At 35.6% G+C, this 25,821-nt stretch overlaps 1 protein-coding gene across 11 annotated transcripts in view; it reads right to left on the bottom strand.

Annotated features, from left to right (window-relative positions):
* Positions 1-25,821, bottom strand: part of MBD5 (methyl-CpG binding domain protein 5) — a 413,679-nt gene that overhangs the window by 243,875 nt on the left and 143,983 nt on the right. Inside the window, exon 6 of one of the 11 annotated variants that reach the window (XM_089916839.1) lies at positions 1-25,055. The exons of the other annotated variants lie outside the window; for them this stretch is intronic. The gene's annotated coding sequence lies outside the window, so the exon portion shown is untranslated. The remainder of the gene's footprint in view (positions 25,056-25,821) is intronic. 11 annotated transcript variants of the gene reach the window in all.

Consider the following 25,821-nt stretch of genomic DNA (forward strand, 5'->3'; position numbering starts at 1 on the left):
AGGATAGGAAACTGAAATCCAGACAGGTTAAACAACTCAGCCATTGTTACAATCAACTGGTAGCAGAGCCAGTGTGACAAACCAGTTCTTATCATTTCAAATCCAGGGCTCTTTCCTCTAGTTATCTCCCAGCAGGTAGAAGAGAAGACTCTCTGGAAGAGGAAGGGAGACTGGGAATAGCATTATCATGACCAAGCTAGTTTCTCAGCCCTAATGCTTAGAGAAAAATCTAGAAAGAAAGAACAAACATGATAGTTAAGTAATATTTAGATTATTCATTCAAAGCACAGCACTTGCTCAATGAACACCTATGATACTATTTTATTAAAGTACGATTAAGAGTATTTTATTAAAAATGACCAATCACTGTTAAATTTCTGAATTTCAAACAATTATGATCATTTATTTTTTCTAATCTTTGGTACTGCAACAATCTATTATCCATATAGCAAAAAAAGGATATTTTTATTATCCACAGAGCAATATTTTTAATAAGAAAATTGGATTTTAGACACTCTTGATCAAAACACTTCAAAGATATCCCAGAGCATCTATGATAAAATCCAAAGGCCTTATCTTGCCTTAGATGATTGGGCCCTGGCTACCTCTGAGAGCCTATCCTATCATTTTTCCCCTTGCTGTGTAATCTACAGCCTAGTGGTCTTCTTGTTCTTCCTTAAATATACTAAGCACACTTTTGGGTAAGGTCTTTGACCTTGGTTCCTCCTCAGACTGGAACATTTCTCCATCTAGGTGCATGTCTGTTCCCAATGACTGAAACATTCTTTTCCCTGAGAGCTCCACTGCATGTTTCAAGAATCTGCTCAAATGTCACCTCCCAGAGAGGTTTTCTCTTACTACTAGCTAAACAACTTTCCCACCCTCCAGCATTCATCCCTCTCCCTACTGACCCTCATTTTTCTATACCCATACGTACTTCATTTCCAGTCACAGTATTTATAATTTCTAGATATTAAACAACCCAATATAATCCCCAGGGGGCCAGATGTGTTTTGGGATTAAGTATTATTTGAGTTTTTAAAGGTAATATGGTAAATGGACTATAATTATGCGGCCTCTCCCCCTAGTCTGAGAGGTCTGGGACAGCACTCTGAAATAAAATGTTAATATCTCCACAGCAAAACATATATCCATTCTCAGTGGTATTTGTAAAAAGACAATAAATAGCTCATATCAGTTTTACCACTAAACAAGTTAAGATTAGGTCAGGTTTTACCATTATATGAATTGCAAAAACTTTCAGTTTTAGAGCTTTTGGATTTTGGAATTGCAGATAAAGGATTGTGGAATATACTATGCATTAGTTTGTTTACTGCCTGTCTCCTCTATGTAATGTATGCTCACAAGACCAGCTTTTTTTTTCTTTTTCTGCCGTATGCCCAAGTACCTAACAGATAAGTACTCAATAAATATTAGTTAAGTAGGTAAGTGAAGGTTTCTGTAAGGATTAGTTTTTTTTTTTTAACATTATAAGTAAACCCTATCCTATAATAATATTCTTCTCAGTTGAAGGAAGTTGAAAAAATTATTTTAAAAGCTTCTTAAAATTATTTCTTCTTATATGGGTTGCTGAAAGAAAAAAATATGATAAACAGCACTTAGATAATATTACTCTACCATAAAAAGGAACAAAATTGGGTCATCTGTAGAGACGTGGATGGACCTAGAGACTGTCATAAAGAGTGAAGTAAGTCAGAAAGAGAAAAACAAGTATATTAACGCATATATGTGGAACCTAGAAAAATGGTACAGATGAACCGGTTTGCAGGGCAGAAATAGAAACACAGAAGTAGAGAACAAACGTATGGACACCAAGGGGGTAAAGGATGGTGGGGGGTGGGATGAATTGGGAGATTGGGGTTGATGTGTATACACTAATATGTATAAAATAGATAGTAAGAACCTGCTGTATAAAAAAATAAAATTCAAAAAAAACCCAAAACAAAACTACAGGAAACAACACCTGGGCTGTGTAATATAGTGGGAAGAGTTTTCAACTGGAATTCTAGAGATCTAGGTGATTCCTTGCATTCCCATTTTCTATTTAATTACTTATCTATTTATCATTTATCTATCCACCTTCCATCAATCTATCTCTTTATCTTTGATTTAGATACCTTACCATTCTTGGCCCAACATATTATCTCTAAAATGAGAAGGCAGAACTCAATCTTTAGTAGTTCTATGACTTCACTGAATTAAGTAATTGAGGCAGTAACCACTCTGACTATCCCAGAAGCTGGCTGGCCAGTCTGAAAGACATATAATCTTGTTTATTTAATCTACAATTTAAAAATTAGAGATAAGTTTTTAATTAAATTTAAGCATGCCTGTTTTGAAGTGACACATTTGTAAAATATCTACCTTATATCACCGGTAAACAATACTGAACTTCTGTGTGAGTTTCTGCATAAGAGTATGCCTAATAATAACAAATACTTATTGGGCATTTACTATGTGCCAAGTGCTATTCTAAGCTCCGTATGTATAGTGTTAAACTTACAATTCTATTAGCTAGGTACTAATATTAAATCTCTGTGGTATATTAGATTATTCCTCCCTTTCCCCACCACACGTTCATGGGAGGTGCATGTATACCTCTCTGCTCTTTGAGTTTGGGCTTGGCCACGTGACTTGCTTTGACCAAAGAGGATAACAGCAGGCAACACACAAGCAGAACCTTGAAATACATAGCTTTAGTAAGTGGGCTTCCTCCTTGCACTCTTGCTTTTTATTCTGAGAAAAAAATGTTTCAGGTAGCTATAGGTCCAAGGAAGATGAGACATGTGGCACAGACTTAGGCCCATCCTCTACTTGGAACCACGTCCAGTTGAGCTCAACCTGGATCAGACCTCCTCCTGCTTACCCCCCAGACTTCTGAGCAAGAACTAAATGCATTTGTGACATGCCAGTGAGATTTTTGTGGTGGTCTGTACTGCAGCAAAAGCTCACTGATAAACTTCCTTTTTATAGACAGCAAAAATGAGGGTCAGAGATTGAGTAATTTGTCCAAACTTTCACAGCTAATAAAGCGGTGGAGGTGGATATGAAGCCATGCAAGTCTAGCTCAAGGGCCTACACTCTTAAGCCCCTATGCTATATTGCCACTACATTATACTGGCATACTGTATTATAAGATATTAAGCCATTTATTAATATGGCAGTGGGTGATCTGGCACATATTGAAATTCATAATTGTAAAGGTAGTCTAATTGTCAGTGGACAAAGATGTCTTGTAGCTTTGAGTGTAAAGTTTCATCTTGAGACATTAATAAATATAAAATAAATGTACTATTTTCTGGAGTCAAACTAATAAGACTACACATCTCTTGAAGTAGCTTCCCAGCTCACCCTGACACCGAACAGTGGCCCTCAGTGCTCATAGCTCTACCGCATAATTCTACCCTCTGACTTTGGCTGACCAATTCAGGAATGCATCTGTGATCTAAGCTGAATCATCCAGGTTTCTCTTTTAGTAGCTTGAAATTTTGACATATGAGTGGGAGTCCCCATGAATGGCTCTACTCTAGAGAAAGGTGAAATCCCCAGAGCTATCCTTGTTCATTTTCTTCCCACCTGTGAATTTCATGATACTCTAGTATCTTCCCAGGCAAATGCCCTTTTAAAACAGGCTTGCTAAACTCTGTTTTTTCTTACTGCAACCAAAAGAAAATCCATTGTTTTCTTTTAAAAAACCATTGTTCTTTTTGTTATAATTTAAAAGTGCAGAGGAAGGATTTCTTAAAAAGACCAAATGAAGCTTGCATTTGCTTTTTGATCCTGTCAAAGTAATTTTGCAGTTTAGAGTTATGGATTGTGTGTCTCCTGATACTAGTTAAAAATTCTTCCGTATTTTAAAAACCAGGGTTCATGGACCCTAAAGGATCTGTGGATAGAACTGTATTTTAGTAAAGTTGCAAAAAGTAGATTTCCTTTGTAGTCCTATGTATTTTATGCATTTAAATACATTTTGTTTGTAAGGAGCTTTCTATATGCCTTTTGATAATGAAAGGCAAGTAAACATATGGGATTATCTTTGTCATTGATTCACTCAGAAACTATTTATGAGACTCAAATATATTCCAGACATTGTTTTAGATACTGAAGATACAACAGGGATGAGACAAAGTCTCTGCCCTCATAAAGGAATAAGAAAAATATGAGGAATATAATTTAAAAATTTCATAGTACTGTTAGTAATGAACTTGGTACACCTATACAGTAAGGAGATGAGGGTAGCTTGAAAGTGTGAGAGTATGTGGTGGTAAAATGCCCGTGGAAAGTTTATGAGCAATCCTTAATCTATACCTAATCTTCAAGAGGAATATATCAGCATATATAGGGAACCCTGCAAGAAATCTTATGTAAGAGTAAATAATAAAGCATTCAATACTACCACCACCACAATGGCAATGATTTTTATGCTTTTTACTTTACCAGTGATTTCATATCTACTACTACAATATAACCTCAATACTTCTTCCAGATGAGCAGGAGAGAAAATGAAGCCTCAGAAGTTTGAGAAATTTGACCACTTTGCGTAGTGGTAAAACCAACTACACCCTGGTTTCTAAGTTTCCCAGCTTTTCTTTCCTTATACCACACTACATCATCTTAACAAAAGACAATTAGTTTCACAGCAGGCAGCGATGAAATTTCCTTTTATTTACTTCTGTGAGCTACTTGTGAAGTGGGAGAAAGAAGCAACATTATTGGGGTCACACAGAAGCTGCTGGTAACAAATTGAACATCTTTTGTCTTCAGGCATAAGCTCAAATCACTTTGGGATGCCATGATAGAATTGGTAGTGGAGGAGTTTAAGAATGCATTACAGCAGACTTTTCCCAACCAGAAGATTTAACCATCTAGAGTAGGGGTTGGCCAACTTCAGCCAGCGAACAAACCCAGTTTGCCACCTGTTTTTTGTATGCCCCCCGCGTCCCCCCAAGCCAAGAATGGTATTTACATTTTAAGTGGTTCAGAAAGCACCACAAGAAAAAAAAATCATGACACCTGAAAATTATATGAAATTCAAATTTAAGTGTCCATAAATAAAGCTGAAACACAGCCATGCTCATTCGTTCATGTATCACCTGTGACTTCTTTCATGCCTCAACAGTAGTTGAGGACCTGCTGGTCAGTCAAGCCTAAAATATTTACTATCTACCTGGCCTTTAACAGAAAAAGTTAGCTGATCGCTGATCTAGAAGGTCACAGAGTTTTCCAAGGAGTTCATGTTAAAGGTGGTAAAAACATCTGTTTAAATTTTTAATTTAAGAAATTAGTAACTGCATAGTTATCTAATGGAATGATTTGAGAGCACCCGAGGCATATGAGTCAATGACTATCCTAGGGGCCTGAGAAGCATGCTTGCATCTCAGCCACTCAGGCAGCTGATCACTCGGATGACCTCCTTGACACCATGGTGTTTGTGATTATTACAGAGGTTTAAATTGTTTAACTACCAGTCCTACATTTTCAAATTTACTGTCACACAGAATGCTGGTTAAAGACAGCAAATACAAAGAAACTTTTGGTGACATATAATTAATGAGGAGAATAAAAATTCTATGAAGCCTGTAAATCTGCCTTAAGATGACTGTCATCAAATCTGTAAGTTGCATTTATCTAATCAAAAGGAACCCCTAAAAGACTCAAATATTCTAAAAGTCAGTATTAAAAAGAATATGGTGATGATCATTTTCAAAATTTTCTTGAGTAAAATTTTCTCTTATTTAGAAATTAAAATCAGCTGATTTTGCAAGCAGATTTACAGGCTTCATAGGAGTTTTATGCAATAAACAGTTTTCTAAATATTTATGTTTTTGAAACTTGTTGTATTTAGAAATGTTACTTCTCTGAATGTTCACTGTAGAGGTCCATTTCCCCTTGATTTGTAATGTTCCTTCATAAAGCTTTGGGTTGTGATCTAATTTTTAACAATATAGGTTCCCAACATTTTTGTAACTGAAAAACAATGACATTCTTCTTGAAAGTTTTAACACTTACCTATTAAAAAATGTTGAGAAACACTGTACCAAAGAATAGGGAAAATAAGTGATAATACTTATTGACTCTACATATTCATTCATTATTCTTCCAGCAAACAAATGAGTAGAAACTCTTTGCCAGCCTTGTAGAAAAAAGCCAAGAGATAAATGACAGTTTTTGTTTTCAAGCAGCTTACAGGCCGGTAGCTAGAAAAGTGACAAGTATACCGATTGTTAAAATTCAGTTTGTTAACTTCTTTAATAGATGTAAAGTAAGGTGCTCACAGATGTAAAGAAGCTGCTACTTTATAATCTAGACAAAAATGAACTCAGTTCCTGGTGGCGAAAACAGAAGAGAGACTCTCTTTTCAAAAAGGATGCACTTTAGTTACAGACGTAAGGAAGGCAGGGTCTAGTGAATGTTTATCTAGAAAAAAGGATAAATTAAATATTCTCAACAGATGACCAAATTCTCCTTTTCTCTTAATTTCCAGAGAGTTTACACAATACCTTCATTCAAAACTTTTGGGAGTCAGATGTGTTTTGTAATTAACAACTTTTTAGTTTTGAAAGGTAAGTTTAAATCCATTATAACTGTTAAAAAACATACCAAAACTAAAAAAAAACAACAAAAACCCACAAGTTTTTAATGCCTAAAACCTACATCAAAGACTGCTCTGTACCAAAAGATAATTTTAGGCTTCCTGTCGCTGATAATAACTTATTCAAAAAGAATAAACTATCATGAGTTGATGAACAGATACATAAAATGTACTACCATCAATACAATGGAATATTATTTGGCCATAAAAAGGAATGAAATTCTGACACATGCTACAACATGGATGAAACTTGAAAACATTATGCTAAGTGAAAGGATCAAGACACAAAGAGCAGAATAATGTATGATTCTATGTACATAAAATGTACAGAATAGGCAAATACATAGAGGCAAAAAGAAGATTAATGACTGCCAGGGGCCTGGAGTAGAGGGGAATGAAGAGTGACTGCTAAGGGGTACAGGGTTTCTTTTTGGGGTGATGAAAATGTTCTGGAATAAGTGGTAATTGATGTACAACATTCTGAATACACCAAAAAGCACTGAACTGTACAATTTAAAATTGTGAAATTTATAACAAATTGTATTTTAATAAAGCTGTCATCAAAATTTTTTCTATGAAGAAGAATGAACTTATTTTATCAGAGAATGTTCAGTCTCTAAAGTATTAAAAATAAACTGCTAAGATGAACTATCCTAGGGAACTATTTCTGTTTGTGACTGAATAACCACATTGATCTTGTAAGATAGCTAAAAGAAAGTAGTAATAAAGTTCTTCAGACACTTCACGTTTAAAAATCTAAGCACATACACAAAAATCTAAAACATGGGAACACATATAATTAGTATGGATAAGTAAAGAAAAATAAGAAAAGAATCAAACGATAGACTAAACCTGGTTTAGACTATAGTTTGTCCTTACTTCAAACACATAACAAAAATTAAAAATTCCAATCAGATGCTGAAAATAGTCCTAAAGCGTTAATCTGGTATTTTTTCCCCCTCTAAATTCAAAGTCCAAATTAGGTTAGGAAATATTTATAAACCAATCTACAACCACTACAATAGGGTCACTGTGAACAATGGTATTTGGGAACTGGAATAAATTTAAAATTGAAGATTCAATCAGAAGAATGAAAGAATGAAGAAATTAGAATCTGTCTGAATTTGAACCTGAAGTTTTAACATGCAAAAGGTGAATTATAGAGCAAAAAACAAACAAGAAAAGAGACAGCAAAGTCCACCAAAATCTATGTTCATTTACTTGAGTCCCATACTGATGTTCCAGTTAGGCTTGAGCTGAAGATATTACTATCTAGAATACTTAAATTGGCTTGATGATTCAGGTGTTAAGATCAACTGAATGATTGCTTCCATTGGTAGATCACAACTAGTCAGCAAATGGGTAAAGAGAGAAATTTACTCCAGTGGTTTGGGAAAGTCTACAGTGAAATTACAACTGCATAATCTTCATATATATATATATGAAAATTTGTACATATACTGAAAATTTTTGAGTCAAAAAGCTTTATATATGTAGCAAGAAACACTTTCTTTAATATTCATCGAAAATAAATTGTAACAGGATAAAATTCTTACCAAATTACCAATATTTATTTAGTTATATATTTTTTATACTTTGTGTCTTATTCCTATTGGGCAACGTAAGTAAAATAAATAAATTTCAATTTATAAATATAACATAACAATATGATTACTAGATTCTAGGAAATGACCATGAGATAAATTCAAGCAGCTCCCAATATTTACTTTAATATGTGGTAAATCACAACAACACTATTAGAAATTCTTTTATTTGTTTTGGTTTTTTAAGATCGTAATATAAGTTTACTACTAGAAAGCTTAATAATATAAAGTATAAAATATAATTGGATCTAGGTAATTTAGCAAAATATGAGCTTCCCAATCATTTTATAGAAGCTGCTATCTCTTGAACAGTTTGTATAAAATCATGTGGTATGTTTGAAGTATGAGAAAAAAAAGAATTCAGAATTGTTTCGTAAGTAGTACACTCAACATTGGAGATAGAAAGGGATGATGGATAGGTACATATATGTGACAATAACATAGCAACAGCAACTGATTTGTATGAAAATCAGTCTATAGGTCCTGTTTAGGATGAAGAAATTGGCTAATGCTTGCAGCTAGAAGTAAGTAGTTTTATGGCTTTACTTTTCTTTTTGGAATGAAAATATTAAAATAACATGTAAAGAGGGAATTCCCTGGTGGTGCAGTGGTTAAGACTTTGCCTTCTAATGCAGGAGGTGAGTGTTTGATACCTGGTCGGGGAGCTAAGATCGCACATGCCTCGTGGCCAAAAAACCAAAACATAAAACAGAAGCAATACAGTAACAAATTCAATAAAGACTTTAAAAATGGTGTACAGCAAAAAAATCTTTACCAAAAAAAAACCATGTAAAGATACTGTGATCAGGAGACCTTCAAGATGGAGGAGGAGTGAGACTTGGAGATCACCTTCCTCCCCACAAATACATCAGAAATACATCTACCTGTGCAACAACTCCTACAGAACACCTACTGAACGCTGGTAGACCTCAGACTTCCCAAAAGGCAAGAAACTCCCCAAGTACCTGGCTAGGGCAAAAGAAAAAAGAAAAAACAGAGACAAAAGAATAGGGCAGGACCTGCCCCTCTGGGAGGGAGCTGTGAAGGAGGAAAAGTTTCCACACACTAGGAAGCCCCTTTATGGGCAGAGGTGGGGGGTGGCAAGGGGGAATCTTCGGAGCCACGGAGGAGAGCACAGCAATAGGGGTGCAGAGGGCAAAGTGGAGAGATTCTAGCACAGGGAGTAGGTGCCAACCAGCACTCATCAGCCCGAGAGGCTTGTCTGCTCACCTGCCAGGGCAGGTGGGGGCTGGGAGCTGAGGCTCCAGCTTCGGAAGTCAGATGCCAGGGAGAGGACTGGGGTTGGCTGTGTGAACGCAGCCTGAAGGGGGCAAGTGCACCACAGCTAGCCGGGAGGGAGTCTGGAAAGGCCTAAGAGGCAAGAGACTATTGTTTTGGGGTGTGCAAGGAGATTCAGAGCACCACCTAAACGAGCTCCAGAGATGGGTGTGAGCCGCGGCTATCAGTGTGGACACAAGAGACGGGCATGAAACAGTAAGGCTGCTGCAGCCACCAAGAAGCCTGTGTGCAAGCACAGGTCACTATCCATATCTCCTCTCCTGGGAGCCTGTGCAGCCTGCCACTGCCAGGGTCCCGTGATCTAGGGACAACTTCCCCAGGAGAACACACGGCGTGCCTCAGGCTGGGGGAACATCACGCCAGCCTCTGCCACTGCAGGCTTGTCCCGCATTCCGTACCCCTCCCTCCCCCTGGCCTGAGTGAGCCAGAGCCCCAGAATCAGCTGCTCCTTTAAGCCCCTCCTATATGAGCAAAGAACAGACACACTCAGGCGACCTACATGCAGAGGTGGGGCCAAATCCAAAGCTGAACCCCAGGAGCTGTGCGAACAAAGAAAGAGAAATCTCTCCCAGCAGCTTCAGGAGCAGTGGATTAAATCTCCACAATCAACTTGATGTACGCTGCATCTGTGGAATACCTGAATAGACAACGAAATCCCAAATTGAGGAGGTGGACTTTGGGAGCAACTGTAGACTTGGGGTTTGCTTTCTGCATCTAATTTGTTTCTGGTTTTATGTTAATCTTAGTTTAGTACTTAGAGTTTATTACCATTGGTGGATTTGTTTATTGATTTGGTTGCTCTCTTCCTTTTAATATAAAGATATAAATAAATGTTCCCTTTTTCTCTTTTTACGAGTGTGTATGTATATGCTTCTTTGTGTGATTTTGTCTATATAGCTTTGCTTTTACCATTTGTCCTAGGGTTCTGTCTGTCGTCTTTTTCTTTATTTTTCTGTATAGTTTTTAGTGCTGCTTATCATTGGCAGATTTGTTTTTTGGTTTCGCTGCTCTCTTTTTTCTTTCTTTTTTTTAAAAATTACTTTTCAAATTTTTTTATTATTAATAATTAAAAAATTTTTAATTTTAATAACTTTATTTTATTTTTTTCTTTCTTTCTTTTTCTCTGAGCCATGTGGCTGACAGGGTCTTGGGGCTCCGGCTGGTTGTCCAGCCTGTGCCTCTGAGGTGGGAGGGCCAACTTGAGGACATGGTCCACCAGAGATAACCTGGCTCCACGTAATATGAAACAGCGAAATCTCTCCCAGAGATCTGCATCTCAATGGTAAGACTGAGTTCCACTTAATGACCAGAAAGATACAGTGTTGGACACCCTATGCCATACAACTAGCAGGACAGGAATACAACCCGACCCATTAGCAGAGAGGCTGCCTAAAAACATAATACGGTCACAGACACCCCAAAACACACCTCCGGGCGTAGTCCTGCCCACCAGAAAGACAAGATCCAGCCTCAGCCACCAGAACAAAAGGTACCAGTCCCCTCCACGAGAAAGCCTACACAAGCCACTGAACCAACTTTAGCCATTGGGGGAAGACACCAAAAACGACAGGAACTATGAACCTGCAGCAGGCGAAAAGGAGATCCCAAACACAGTAAGTTAAGCAAAATGAGAAGGCAGAGAAACACACAGCATATGAAGGAGCAAGGTAAAAACCAACCAGACCAAACAAATGAAGAGAAACTAGGCAGTCTACCTGAAAAAAAATTCAGAGTAATGATAGTAAAGATGATCCAAAATCTTGGAAATAGAATGGAGAAAATACAAGAAACGTTTAACAAGCACCTAGAAGAACTAAAGAGCAAACAAACAATGATGAACAACACAATAAATGAAATTAAAAATTCTCTAGAAGGAATCAATAGCAGAATAACTGAGGCAGAAGAAAGGATAAGTGACCTGGAAGATAAAATAATGGAAATAACTACCGCAGAGCAGAATAAAGAAAAAAGAATGAAAAGAATGGAGGACAGTCTCAGAGACCTCTGGGACAACATTAAACGCACCAATATTCGAATTATAGGGGTTCCAGAAGAAGAAGAGAAAAAGAAACGGACTGAGAAAATATTTGAAGAGATTATAGTTGAAAACTTCCCTAGTATGGGAAAGGAAATAGTCAATCAAGTCCAGGAAGCACAGAGAGTCCCATACAGGATAAATTCAAGGAGAAACACGCCAAGACACATATTAATCAAACTATCAAAAAATAAATATGAAGAAAAAATATTAAAAGCAGCAAGGGAAAAACAACAAATAACATACAAGGGAATCCCCATAAGGTTAACAGCTGATCTTTCAGCAGAAACTCTGCAAGCCAGAAGGGACTGGCAGGACATATTTAAAGTGATGAAAGGGAAAAACCTACAACCAATATTACTCTAGCTGGCAAGGATCTCATTCGATTTGACAGAGAAATTAAAACCTTTATGGACAAGCAAAAGCTAAGAGAATTCAGCACCACCAAACCAGCTTTACAACAAATGCCAAAGGAACTTCTCTAGGCAGGAAACACAAGAGAAGGAAAAGACCTACAAAAACAAACCCAAAACAAGTAGGAAAATGGTAATAGGAACATACATAATGATAACTGCCTTAAATGTAAATGGATTAAAGCTCCAACCAAAAGACATAGACTGGCTGAATGGATAAATAAACAAGACCCATATATATGCTGTCTACAAGAGACCACTTCAGACCTAGGGACACATACAGACTGAAAGTGAGGGGATGGAAAAAGATATTCCATGCAAATGGAAATAAAAAGAAAGCTGGAGTAGCAATTTTCATATGACAAAATAGACTTTAAAATAAAGAGTATTACAAGAGACAAAGAAGGACACTACATAATGATCAAGGGAGCAATCCAAGAATATAACAACTGTAAATATTTATGCACCTAACATAGGGGCACCTCAATATATAAGGAAAATACTAACAGCCATAAGGGGGAAATCGACAGTAACACAATCATAGTAGGGGAATTTAACACCCCACTTTCACCAATGGACAGATCATCCAAAATGAAAATAAATAAGGAAACACAAGCTTTAAATGACACATTAAACAAGATGAACTTAATTGATATCTATAGGATATTCCATCCAGAAACAGCAGAATACACTTTCTTCTCAAGTGCTCATGGAACATTCTCCAGGATACATCATACCTTGGGTCACAAATCAAGCCTTGGTAAATTTAAGAAAACTGAAATCATATCAAGTATCTTTTCTGACCACAACGCTATGGGCCTAGATATCAATTACAGGAAAAAATCTGTAAAAAATATAAACACATGGAGGTTAAATAATACACTACTAAATAACCAAGAGATCACTGAAGAAATCAAAGAGGAAATCAAAAACTACCTAGAAACAAATGACAATGAAAACACAAAGACCCAAAACCTATGGGATGCAGCAAAAGCAGTTCTAAGAGGGAAGTTTATAGCAATACAATCCTACCTCAAGAAACATGAAGCATCTCAAATAAACAATCTAACCTTACACCTAAAGCAATTAGCGAAAGAACAAAAAAACCTCAAAGATAGCAGAAGGAAAGAAATCATAAAGATCAGATCAGAAATAAATGAAAAAGAAGTGAAGAAAACAATAGCAAAGATCAATAAAACTAAAAGCTGGTTCTTGGAGAAGATAAACAAAATTGATAAACCATTAGCCAGACTCATCAAGAAAAAAAGGGAGAAGACTCAAATCAATAAAATTATAAATGAAAAAGGAGAAGTAACAAGTGACACTGCAGAAATACAAAGGATCATGAGAGACTACTACCAGCAACTATATGCCAATAAAATGGACAACCTGGAAGAAATAGACAAATTCTTGGAAAAGCACAACCTTCCAAGACTTGAGCCAGGAAGAAACAGAAAATATAAACAGACCAATCACAAGCACTGAAACTGAAACTGTGATTAACAATCTTCCAATAAACAAAAGCCCAGGACCACAGGCCTTCACAGGCGAATTCTATCAAACATTTAGAGAAGAGCTAACACCTACCTTCTCAAACTCTTCCAAAATATAGCAGAGGGAGGAACACTCCCAAACTCATTCTACGAGGCCACCATCACCCTGATACCAAAACCAGAGAAAGATGTCACAAAGAAAGAAAACTACAGGCCAATATCACTGATGAACATAGATGCAAAAATCCTCAACAAAATACTAGCAAACGGAATCCAACAGCACATTAAAAGGGTCATACACTATAATCAAGTGGGGTTTATCCCAGGAATGCAAGGATTCTTCAATATATGTGAATCAATCAATGTGATACACCATATTAAGAAATTGGAGGATAAAAACCATATGATTATCTCAATAGATGCAGAAAAGCTTTCGACAAAATTCAACACCCATTTAAGATAAAAACCCTCCAGAAAGTAGGCATAAAGGGAACTTACCTCAACATAAGAAAGGTCATATAGGAGAAACCCACGGCCAACATCGTTCTCAATGGTGAAAACTGAAACCATTTCCTCTAAGATCAGGAACAAGATAAGGTTGTCCACTGTTACCACTATTATTCAACATAGTTTTGGAAGTTTTAGCCACAGCAGTCAGAGAAGAAAAAGAAATAAAAGGAATCCAAATCGGAAAAGAAGAAGTAAAACTGTCACTCTTTGCAGATGACATGATACTATACAAAGAGAATCCTAAAGATGCTACCAGAAAACTACTAGACCTAATCAATGAATCTGGTAAAGTAGCATGATCCAAAATTAATGCACAGAAATATTTTGCATTCCTATACATTAAAGATGAAAAATCTGAAAGAGAAATTAAGGAAACACTCCCATTTACCATTGCAATGACAACAAAAACATACCTAGGAATAAACCTACCTAAGGAGACAAAAGACCTGTATGTAGAAAACTGTAAGACACTGATGAAAGAAATTAAAGACGATACAAAGAGATGGAGAGATATACCATGTTCTTGGATTGGAAGAATCAACATTGTGAAAATGACTATACTACCCAAAGCAATGTACAGATTCAATGCAATCCCTATGAAATTAGCAATGGCATTTTTCACAAAACTAGAACAAAAAATTTCACAATCTATATGGAAACACAAAAGTCCCTGAATAGCCAAAGCAATCTTGAGAAAGGAAAATGGAGCTGGAGGAATCAGGCTCCTGGACTTCAGAGTATATTACAAAGCCACAGTAATCAAGGCAGTATGGTACTGGCACAAAAGCAGAAGTATAGATCAATGGAACAGGATAGAAAGCCCAGAGATAAACCCATGCACATATGGTCACCCTATACTTGATGAAGGAGGCAAGAATACACAATGGAGTAAGACAGCCTCTTCAATAAGTGGTGCTGGGACAACTGGACAGCTATATGCAAAGAAATCAAACTGGACTACTTTCTCACACCATATACAAAAATAAGCTCAAAATGGATTAAAGACTTAAATATAAGAGTTTAAACCATAAAGATTCTCGAAGAAAACAAAGACAGTATGTTCTTTGACATCAGTCTTAGCAATATTTTTTTGGACATGTCTCCTCAGGCAAGGGAAATAAACGCAAAAATAAACAAATGGGACTATATCAAACCAAAAAGCTTTTGCACAGCAATGGAAATTATCAACAAAATGAAAAAGCTTCATATTGAATGGGAGAAAAACATTTGCAAGCAATATATATGATATGGGGTTAATATCTAAAATATACAAAGAAATCATACAACTCAATAGCCAAAAAAAAAAAAAAAGCCTATTAAAAAATGTGCAGGGAATCTGAATAGAAATTTTTCCAAAGAAGACATACAGATGGCCAACAGGCACATAAAAAGATGCTCACCATCACTAATCATGAGTAAACCACATGAGATATCACCTCACACCTGTCAAAATGGCTATTATCAGAAGGACAACAAATAACAAGTGTTAGAATGTGGAGGAAAGGGAACACTTAAGCACTGTTGGTGAGAATGTAAATTGCTGTAGTCACTGTGGAGTACAGTATAGAATTATCTCAAAAAATTAGAACTACCATATGATCCAGCAATTCCACTTCTGGGTATTTTTCCAAAGAAAACAAAAACACTAATTCAAAAAGATATATGCACATTATATAATGTTCACAGAAGCATTATTCACAATAGCAAAGATATGGAAGTAGCCTAAGTGCCCTCTGACAGATGAATGGCTAAGGAAAACGTGGTATATATATACACACATGCACAGTGGAATATTACTCATCCATAAAGAAGGATGAAATCCTTCCATTTGCCACAACATGCATGGACCCATAGGGTATCATGCTAAGTGAAATGAATTAAAGAGAGAAAAACGAATACTATATGATTTCACTGATATGTGGAATCTAAAAAACAAAATAAGTGAACAAACATAACAAAACAAAACAGAGTCACAGATACAGAGAACAAACAGGTGGTTGCCAGAGGGGAGGAGGGGAGGAGGATAAGTGAAATAGGTGAGGGAAATTAAGAGGTACAAACTTCCAGTTACAAAATAAATGAAACATGGGAATGAAATAGACAGTATGGGAAATACAGTCAGTAATAATGTATTTGTATGGTGACATAGTAACTAGATTTACTGTGATCATTTTGTAATGAAAAGAAATATGGAATCACTATGTTGTCACCAGGTACTAATCTAGTGATATAGGTCAATTATACTTCAAAAAACAAACAACCAAATACACTCAAAGAAAAAGAGAACAGATTTCTGGCTAACAGAGGAAAGGGGAGGGACAGAGGAAACTGGATGAAGGTGGTCAAATGTACAAACTTCCAGCTATAAAGTAAATAAATACTAGGGATGTAATATACAACATGATTAATATGATTAAACTGCTGTATGTTATATATGAAAGTGGTTAGGAAAGTGAATCCTAAGAGTTCTTTCTCAGCACAAGTAAAATACATTCTTTTATTTTATACCTATATGAGACGATGGAGGTTCATTAAACTTATTGTGGTAATCATTTCATGATGTACTTAAGTCAAATCATTATGCTGTACACTTTAAACTTATACAGTGCTATATGTTAATTATATCTCAATAGACCTGGAAGAAAAAATCCTTCTGTATTCTTGGAGAAATCAAATGAAGAAGTTACAATATATTAATACCAATATTAATGAAAAAGAGAAGTAATAATAAGGGTTAAAAATCACATTTGGATTTGGAAACTTTTTACATTAAATACAAAAAGAAATCCTATGCAGAAACATTACTGGAGACATTTAATTAAAATTTAATTTGCTTTAAATAAATTCTTTTACTATAACTTATAGAAGAGAGGCACTTGGTGACACTATTTGTATTAACTTTATACTTCATGAAAGCATTTGCTTTGTTATGAAAAGTTCTGGTTTAAAGTTTCTAAGAAAAATAAGTAATTAAACAGAAAAGTTGGGGAATGAAGAGTCCATATAAGTGACAGACAAAAGAATCTATAAAAATAACTAATAGCCAAGTGATGCTTATAGGCAACTTAAAAAAAATTGACTGCTAAAAATGTAAAACAAGAAGTAGGTATATAGCAAGATCACAAAATTGCTTCTAGTCACACATTTCACTTAGTAGAAATGAAATCTTATAATTTAAGCCTATTAGAGTAGTTATCTGGGTGAAGCAAAAACACAGTACAATGTCATTATTTCATGTCTTCACAACTGTATGACATGCAAGCTATGTAAAATCCGTTAACTAATGTGGAATACAGCAAGGAAAGTTCTACTATGTAAGTTCAACAATGTAATACACATTGTTGAATATTTTCAAGTCCCATACATAGAGATTAAAGTATAACTGCATAATATAAAGTAAAAATAAACACATTTGTACAATTAGCAAGAAGCCCCAAATTATACACTATATGTAATTTCATATAATATAACCCTTCCTTCTGGTTTGCTCTTCATTGCCTTTCTTGTTCTCTAACCCCTCACATTTTAAAACTTAGCCCCAAGGCCCAGAATTATACAGTCCATCCTACCCACTCTAGCTCATAGTATGCTCCCCTTTCTCTGGACTCTTGGTTGAGAGTACTACCCACTTAAAAGTCATGAGATAGAGCAAAAAGCCAACTGATTTTTTTCCCATAGCACAGAGATAATCCATCGTATGTTTATTTCTAAGGTCATTAAAAAAAATTTATTAAAGTAATTCATAATGCTGGTAAAATTCAAAGAGCACTGCAGGTTGTAAAGTGAAAAATAAAAGCCCCGTCTCTCTCTCCACAGATGAACACCATTATAATTTCCTTCATATCTCATTCTATAGATTTTATACACCTGTCTTAGAAACTCTTGGGGACAAATGTATTTAGGAATCTGGAGTTTTTCAGATTTAGAAAGATAATTTGATGCATTTATTGAATTTTACCACTAACACCAGTCAATGGTGTCTAGCCAGCAGCTCATAATCAAAGACATTCATGTTATCTGTAGTGAATATTCACCCTTTGATATAAACATAGAACATAAATAATTTCACATATTAACAAGTAGCTTTTATTTTTTTCCTCAGAGGAAATTTTATTCCTCCAGCTTTGTTGAGATATAATTGGTATATTTCTGTACAACGTGATAATTTGATACACATAGTGCAAAATGATTACCTCAGTAAGGTTAGTTAACCCATCTGTCACCTCACTTAATTACAGTTTTGTGTGTGTGTGTGTTTGTGGTGAGAACATTTAAGATCTACTCTCTTTACAACTTTCAAGTATATAGTATAAGTATTGTTAACTATAGGTACCATGCTAAATATTAGATCCCAAGAACTTATTCCTTTTGTAACTGGGAGTTTGTACACTTTGACCAAAATCTCCCCATTTCCCCTACTTCCCAGCTCTTGGCAATCACCCTTCTAATCTCTGTTTCTATGAGTTTGATTTTTTTTTTTAAAGACTTCACATATATGTGAGATCATGCAGTATTTGTCTTTCTCTGTGTGACATATTTCACTAAGCATAATGCCCTCAAGGTCCATTCATGTTGTCACAAATGGGAGGATTTCCTTCTCTTTTTACGGCTGAATAATATTCACATATACATACATATAGATATACAGTCATATGTAACTATATATATGTGATATGTATATATCACATTTTCACATATATATCCCATTTTCATTATGCATTCATTCACCAATGGACACTTAGGTTGTTTCCATGTTGTGGCTATAGTGAATAATGTTGCAATAAGCATGGGGGTGCAGGTATCACTTTGAGATAATGATTTCATTTCCTTCCAATATATTCCCAGAAGTGGGATATATATATGCAGATGTGGGGCCATATGGTAGATCTATTTTTAATTTTTTCCATAATATTTTCCATAATGGATATACCAATTTACATTCACCCTTAGGGTTCCCTTTTCTCCACACCATTGCCAACACATGTTGTTTATTTATTTTTTGATAACAGCCATTCTTACAGGTGTGAGGTGATATCTCATTGTGGTTTTGATTTGCATTTCCCTGATGATTAGTGAGGCTGAACTCCTTTCCCGGTACCTGTTGGCCACCTGTATGTCTTTTTTTGAAAAATGTCTATTCAGGTCCTATGCCCATTTTTAAACCAGATTGTTCACTTTTTGGCTTTTGAGTTGTATGAGTTCTTCATACATTTTGGATATTAACCTCTTATCTGGTGTGTGGTCATAAATAGCTTTTAAATTCTCAATGAACTCAGGTGGGCTCTTAATGTTCCCTGGTCAGTCAGGTTTTACCGCCAACATGTACTGAGGGAAAAAGAACCTTTTGTATTTCAGAGCCTTTTTCCTTTTAGAATTGCAATTATAGACCTGTATTAACACTACCTTTTAGAATTGCAATTATAGACCTGTATTAACTCTACCCACGGAAACACAATATATTACCATATACCTAAATGATAAATTGTGTCCTTTTATTCATTCACATGCTTCACTATAAATGAAACGCAATCTTGTTCTTAGTCATGGTATTCAATGACTGAAATCTAAGAACACTACATATTTGACTCTCACTAAATACAGGTAGTAACTTAGGACCCACTAGTAAAGGGTCTCATTGTTGAGTTATTTCTGGATTTGTGTATATTTCCTAGAAGCAGCTTATACAGAGAATTCAGAAAAGAGAACTCAGTTAGTTGGGTCAAGTGAAAATGCTCTATCACATGGCATGTGGTGTATTCATTCAATGTCTAACTATTGTCTCCAACACTGTAATATCATGCCTTGCATTGCTTCTGGATGTACCCCATCCACATTCCCTCTTTGCTATTGATTGTGGGTTATAATTATTTATATCTTTTATATATGTTTGGTTCAGCCTTTGATATTTGCCTCCTTTCATTTCCAACTTCTTTTTTTCCCCCTCTGTATGTTCCCTTACCAGCTGTTTTCACTAGATGTTCAATCTGGCTAATAATCCTTCCAACTCTTTTGATATTTTGTAAGCATTTGTTTCATAGTCTCATAAAGTTTTTACACACTAAAACTTTTAAGCATTTTGAGTTAACAAATGATCAGAAACACATAAAATCCGTATAAACAATTTTATATACTATGTTAAGCTCAAAATAAGTATGATGTTCATTTAAAAAACTGCATAATATAAGCTTAATTGTAAAAAGATTAAATAAGTAAGCACTCTGAAATGCATTCCTGCCTTAAATGGTCACTACCTGCCTGTCACCTCAATTTTTTAAAAATTATTTATTTATTATTTATTTATTTATTTTTGCTATACAGTAGGTCCTTGTTGGTTATCCCTCTTAAGCACAGCAGTGTGTACTTCTCAATCCCAAACTCCCAGTCCATCCCCACCCCCTCAATTTTTTAATTGACATCTTATCTTATATTTGCCACCTGCTAATATAGTAAGAATAAGAAGCATGGTTTATTAAGGATCATTTAATGCTTGTACATTTATGTCTAGAATGAGCATGTAAAAAACATGTTCAGCTAAACCTCAGGGAAATATTTCTAAGTTTTGTATAAATATAAATAAGCATATATGTATTCCTTTTAAAATTACTAAGATGAGAACATTCTATGTATAATGTCCTATAACTCAGTTAAAAAAAAATTTAACAAGGGTATCCTTCCATTATACCACAGAGATCTGCTTGTTTAGACTGGATGAGACCTAAGTCATGCAGCTGAATGCAGCTGGAGAAAAACCAATAAATATACTGACTGGTCTCACTTTTAAACTCATGAAGAACTCAAGTGGGCTCTTAACACTCTCAGCCAATCATAGTATAATTTCTTAGTCCATTTAATCTCTCATTTTCCTAGATAATGTCTTCACACCTTCTGTTCCTTGAGTCCTCTCTCTCGTACTCCACATCTAGTCTGTCAGGAATCCAGTTGATTTAATTTCAAATTACATCCAAGCTCCAATGACTTCTCACCACTTCCACTGCTATTCCTCTGGTCTAAGGCACCATTATTTCCAAATTACGTCCCAGATTTTACACTTGCTCCCCATCAGCCTATTTGTAATAATTATCATTGGTAAAACCAGAGTAAGTTTTTTAGAAATTTGTCAGATCATGTTACTTCTCTGCTAAGACAAAGTCCAATGGATATCATTATCTTTTTGGCCCCATATCCTACCACTATCCCTCTTGCTCTGCTAAAGACACATTGGCCTCTAACCCTTTTATTTAAAACATCTGACATGTCCCTCTCCCAAGGAGTCTACACTGGTTGTTCTTGCTACCTGGGAACATTCTTTCCTCAGATATCCACATGACTAACCCCTTGCTTCTTTTAAGTCTTTGCTTAAATTTGCTCTTTCTTGGTAAGACTTACCCTGCTAATCATATTTAACATTGCAACACCTTCTCCCAATTCCACTGACACTGCCAATACAACTTACTCTGTTTTATGCTTTTTTCCACAGCACATATTATCTTCTGAAGTACAACACTATGTATGTATTATGATTATTTTTAAATGTCCCTCTCCCACCACTTGAAGGTAAGCTCCATAAGGGTTTGGATCTTTGTTTTGTTCACTGATCCCAAGCACCTAAAACACTGCCTGGCACAAAGTAGGCCCTCAATAAATATTTGAGAAAAAAAATGAACAAAAGTTTATTCATTTAATTTAAGTTAAGATATATATTTATTTTAATAATTTTTAAAAGCTTAAAATATTTTATAGTAAAATTTACCTCCCACTCCTGTTCTCCATCTATCTAATTCCTATTCTCTCTCCATGAGATAATGTCATCACTGTTATTATTTCCTTGTGTATCATTGCAGTGATTTTTCTGCATAAGTAAGCATATAAAAATGAACGTTCTCTTCCCCATTATCTTTGAACCACAAAGGTAGCATCCTATACATACTGTTCTGTATGTGTAATATTTTAATTTTAATTGTAACTTGAAAAACTAGGCCATGAAGATTTTTCTTTATTAGAAATAGCAAGTTCCTGGTTTGCTTTTAACAGATGCATAGTATTTCATCTGGATGGCCCATAGTTAAATTTGTCCCATATAGATGCACATTAGGTTTCTCCAACATTTGCTATTAAATATTGCTAAGAATAACTTTGTACCTATCTCATAAAGTAATATATCAGTGGATAAACTCTTAGAAGTAATTAACTAGGTCATTGGAAAACATGCTTTTCTAATTTTGACAGATACTGCCAATTACCCTCCATATGATTTGTGTCTATATACAGTCCACCAGGAACATAAAAGAATGCCTCCATTCTCACCAAAACTATTATATCCAATTTTGAGAATTTCAGGAATTCCAATAGGTGACAGGTAGTATTTCATGGTGGCTTTTCTTTTATTAAGAGTGAAGTTGAAATTTTCATATGCTTACGAGGCATTTGTATTTCTTTTTCTGTAAACAGCCTGTTCACATACTTTGTCATTTTTCTGACTGCAATGTTAGTCTTTTAACTTATTTTGTATTTTTTAGGTATATTAAAAAAAATTTAGTCACTTTGGTGTTGGGAAAGCTGGACAGCCACATGTAAATCAATGAAGTTAGAACACTCCCTCACACCATACACAAAAATAAACTCAAAATGGCTTAAAGACTTAAAAGATATGACCCCATAAAACTCCTAGAACAGAACATAGGCAAAACAGTCTCTGACATAAATTGTAGCAATGTTTTCTTAGGTCAATCTCCCTAGGAAAAAGAAATAAAAGCAAAAAGAAACAAATGGGGCCTAATGAAACTTACAAGCTTTTGCACAGAAAAGGAAACCATAAACAACAAAAAGACAACCTAGGGAGTGGGAGAAAATATCTCAAATGATGTGACCCACAAGGGCTTAATTTTCAAAACATACAAACAGCTCATACAACTCAATATTAAAAAAACAAACAACCTAATCAAAAAATGGGCAGAAGACCTAAAGAGACATTTCTCCAAAGAAGACATACAGATGGCTAACAGGTACATGAGACAATGCTCAAAATCACTAATTATTAGAGTAATGCAAATCAAAACTACAATGAGGTATCACCTCACACTGTTCAGAATGGCCATCATCAAAAAGCCTGCAAGTGATAAATGTGAGAGAGGGTATGGAGAAAAAGGAAACTTCCTACACTGTTGGTGGGAATATAAATTGGTGCAGCCGCTATGGAGAACAGTATGTAGGTTCTTTAAGAAACTAAAAATAGAGTTACCATATGATCCAGCGATCCCACTCCTGGGCATATATCTAGAAAAGACGAAAACTCTAATTCAAAAAGACACATGCAACCCAATGTTCACAGCAGCACTATTTACAATAGCCAAGATATGGAAGCAACCCAAGTGTCAATCAGCACAGGATGGATAAAGAGGATGTGGTACATATATACAATGGAATATTACTCAGCCATAAAAAAGAACAAAATAATGCCATTTGCAGTGACATGGATGGACCTAGAGATTATCAAATTTAAGTGAAGTCAGATAAAGACAAATATCATGATATCACTTATTTGTGGAACCTAAAAAAATGATACAAATGAACTTATTTACAAAACAGAAACAACTCACAGACATAGAAAACAAGCTAATGGTTACCAAAGGTGAAAGGAGGGAGAAGGATAAGTTAGGCATTTGGGATTAACAGATACACACCTACTATACATAAAACAGATAAATGACAAGGACCTAATGTATAGCACTGGGAGCTATATTCAGTATCTTGTAATCACCTATAATGGAAAAGAATCTGAAAAAGAATATATATATAACTGAATCACTTTGCTATATACCTGAAACACAATATTGTAAATCAAACTATACTACAATAAAAAAATTTTTTTTTTAATTTAGTCACTTTGGGCTTCCCTGGTGGCGCAGTGGTGGGGAGTCTGCCTGCCGATGCGGGGGATGCGGGTTTGTGCCCCGGTCTGGGAGGATCCCACGTGCCGCGGAGTAGCTGGGCCCGTGAGCCATGGCCGCTGGGCCTGCGTGTCCGGAGCCTGTGCTCTGCGGCGGGAGAGGCCACAGCGGTGAGAGGCCCGCATACCCCCCGCGGGAAAAAAAAAAAAATTTAGTCACTTCAGTAAGAATTGCAAACTTATTTTTCTATGTTCAAGTTTGAGTTTTGCTTCTGTGTGTGTGTGTTTGTGTTGCAAAATGAGGTCAGATTTATTAGTCATGTCATTTTGCAGCTTATAGATCTTGTTTTGAAGACATTTTTCTACTCTAAAGTCAAAATAAGAAAAAAAGAAACCACTCCCATGTTTACTGAGAACCTCTGTAGCTTCATATTTTACATTTAAATATTTGATACATTTATAATATATCTTGGTGTATGGTGTGAGGTATGGATTCAACTTTTCTTTCCAGATGGCTAACCAGTTGTCCCAACATGTATTAAACAATTGCCCACTGATATGAGATGCCATCTTTATTATTTTCAATATTCCTGCATTTATTAAGTCTATTGCTGAAGTTTATAATCCTGTTCATTCTGTCATTTCCTACACCAATATAGCCGTTTCCAACTAGGTTTCTGTGAGAGAATTAAATTCTACAAAAATATGTGAATAAAATTTTCTTAACTATCCCAAGGGTAGTACTTTCCTGATTTTCCCAAGTATGGTACATAGTACCATTCTAGATGCATAGGAAGTTAATTCACTACATACATTGGCTAAATAATGGCCACCCAAAGTTATCACGTCCTAATCCCTGTAAACTGTAAATGTCACCTTATAAGGAAGAAGGGTCTTTTCAGATGTGATTAAATCAAGGATTCTGAAATGAGGACATTGTCCTGGATTATTCAGGTGAGCCCTAAATGCAATCACAAGGGCCCTTATAAGAGAAAATCAGACACACACAGAAATGGAGGAGTCAATGTGGCCATGGAGCCCAAGACTGAAGTGGGGATGTGGCCATAAGCCAAGGAATGCTGGCAGCCACCACAAGCTCGAAGAGATGAGGAAACAATTCTCCCTGGAGCCTTAGAAGGAGAATAGCCCTTGATTTTGATTTTGGTCCAGGGACACTACTTTCAGACTTCTGGCATCTGGAACTGTGAAAGAATAAAAAATCTGTTGTATTAAAACACCAAGTTTGTGGTAATTGTTATAGAAGCCATAGGAAACTAATAATATTCTTAGGTTTATGGCACATACTCAAACAATATACGTAAGCACAATGTGGCACTAGGGCTTAATTTAAAATTATTTTGTTACACATGAAAATTACCCATATGGATACATTAATCTTGTGTTACAATAGCTTAGTGAATGCTATTATTTGTAGTAGTCACTCAGTTAAGTAAAATCCACTGGATGGTAGTTCCAAGTATATAATCATATGATCTGCACATGGAGCTTTTAACTTCATCTTTCTAAATTTCTTTTATAGTTCTAGTATTTTTCTCTTGGCTTTTTGCCCTCATCACAATGTCAAATGATAGTCATGACAGTGGGCATCTTTGCAATGTTCCTGACTTGTGCAAATGCTTTCAGTGTTTCCTCATTCTTCCCTCACCCCCACGCCTGGCTGATTTGTTCTGTACTGAGAGAATTAATAAACTTTCCAAGTCTGGTGTGTTTTTGACTATTTTCCCTTGTACCTACATTGTTTTTGCTTTATAAGTGTTGGCACCATGTTATTTGGTTTGCAGATATTCATAACTGCTACATCTTCATTGTGTATTGCACTTTTTGCATTAAAAAATGACTTTGTTCATCTCATTTGATGTTTATGTGGAACGATTGGTCTGGCCTGACATTAAGTATTTGCTTGCCTTATCTGTCTTAATTTTAATTTTTATCCTTCTTTAGTTTTCA

The sequence above is a fragment of the Delphinapterus leucas genome, chromosome 8, assembly GCF_059928025.1.
Source record: "Delphinapterus leucas isolate spDelLeu-1000000601 "Yukka" chromosome 8, BTC_Dleu_Yukka2, whole genome shotgun sequence".
NCBI lineage: Eukaryota > Metazoa > Chordata > Mammalia > Artiodactyla > Monodontidae > Delphinapterus > Delphinapterus leucas.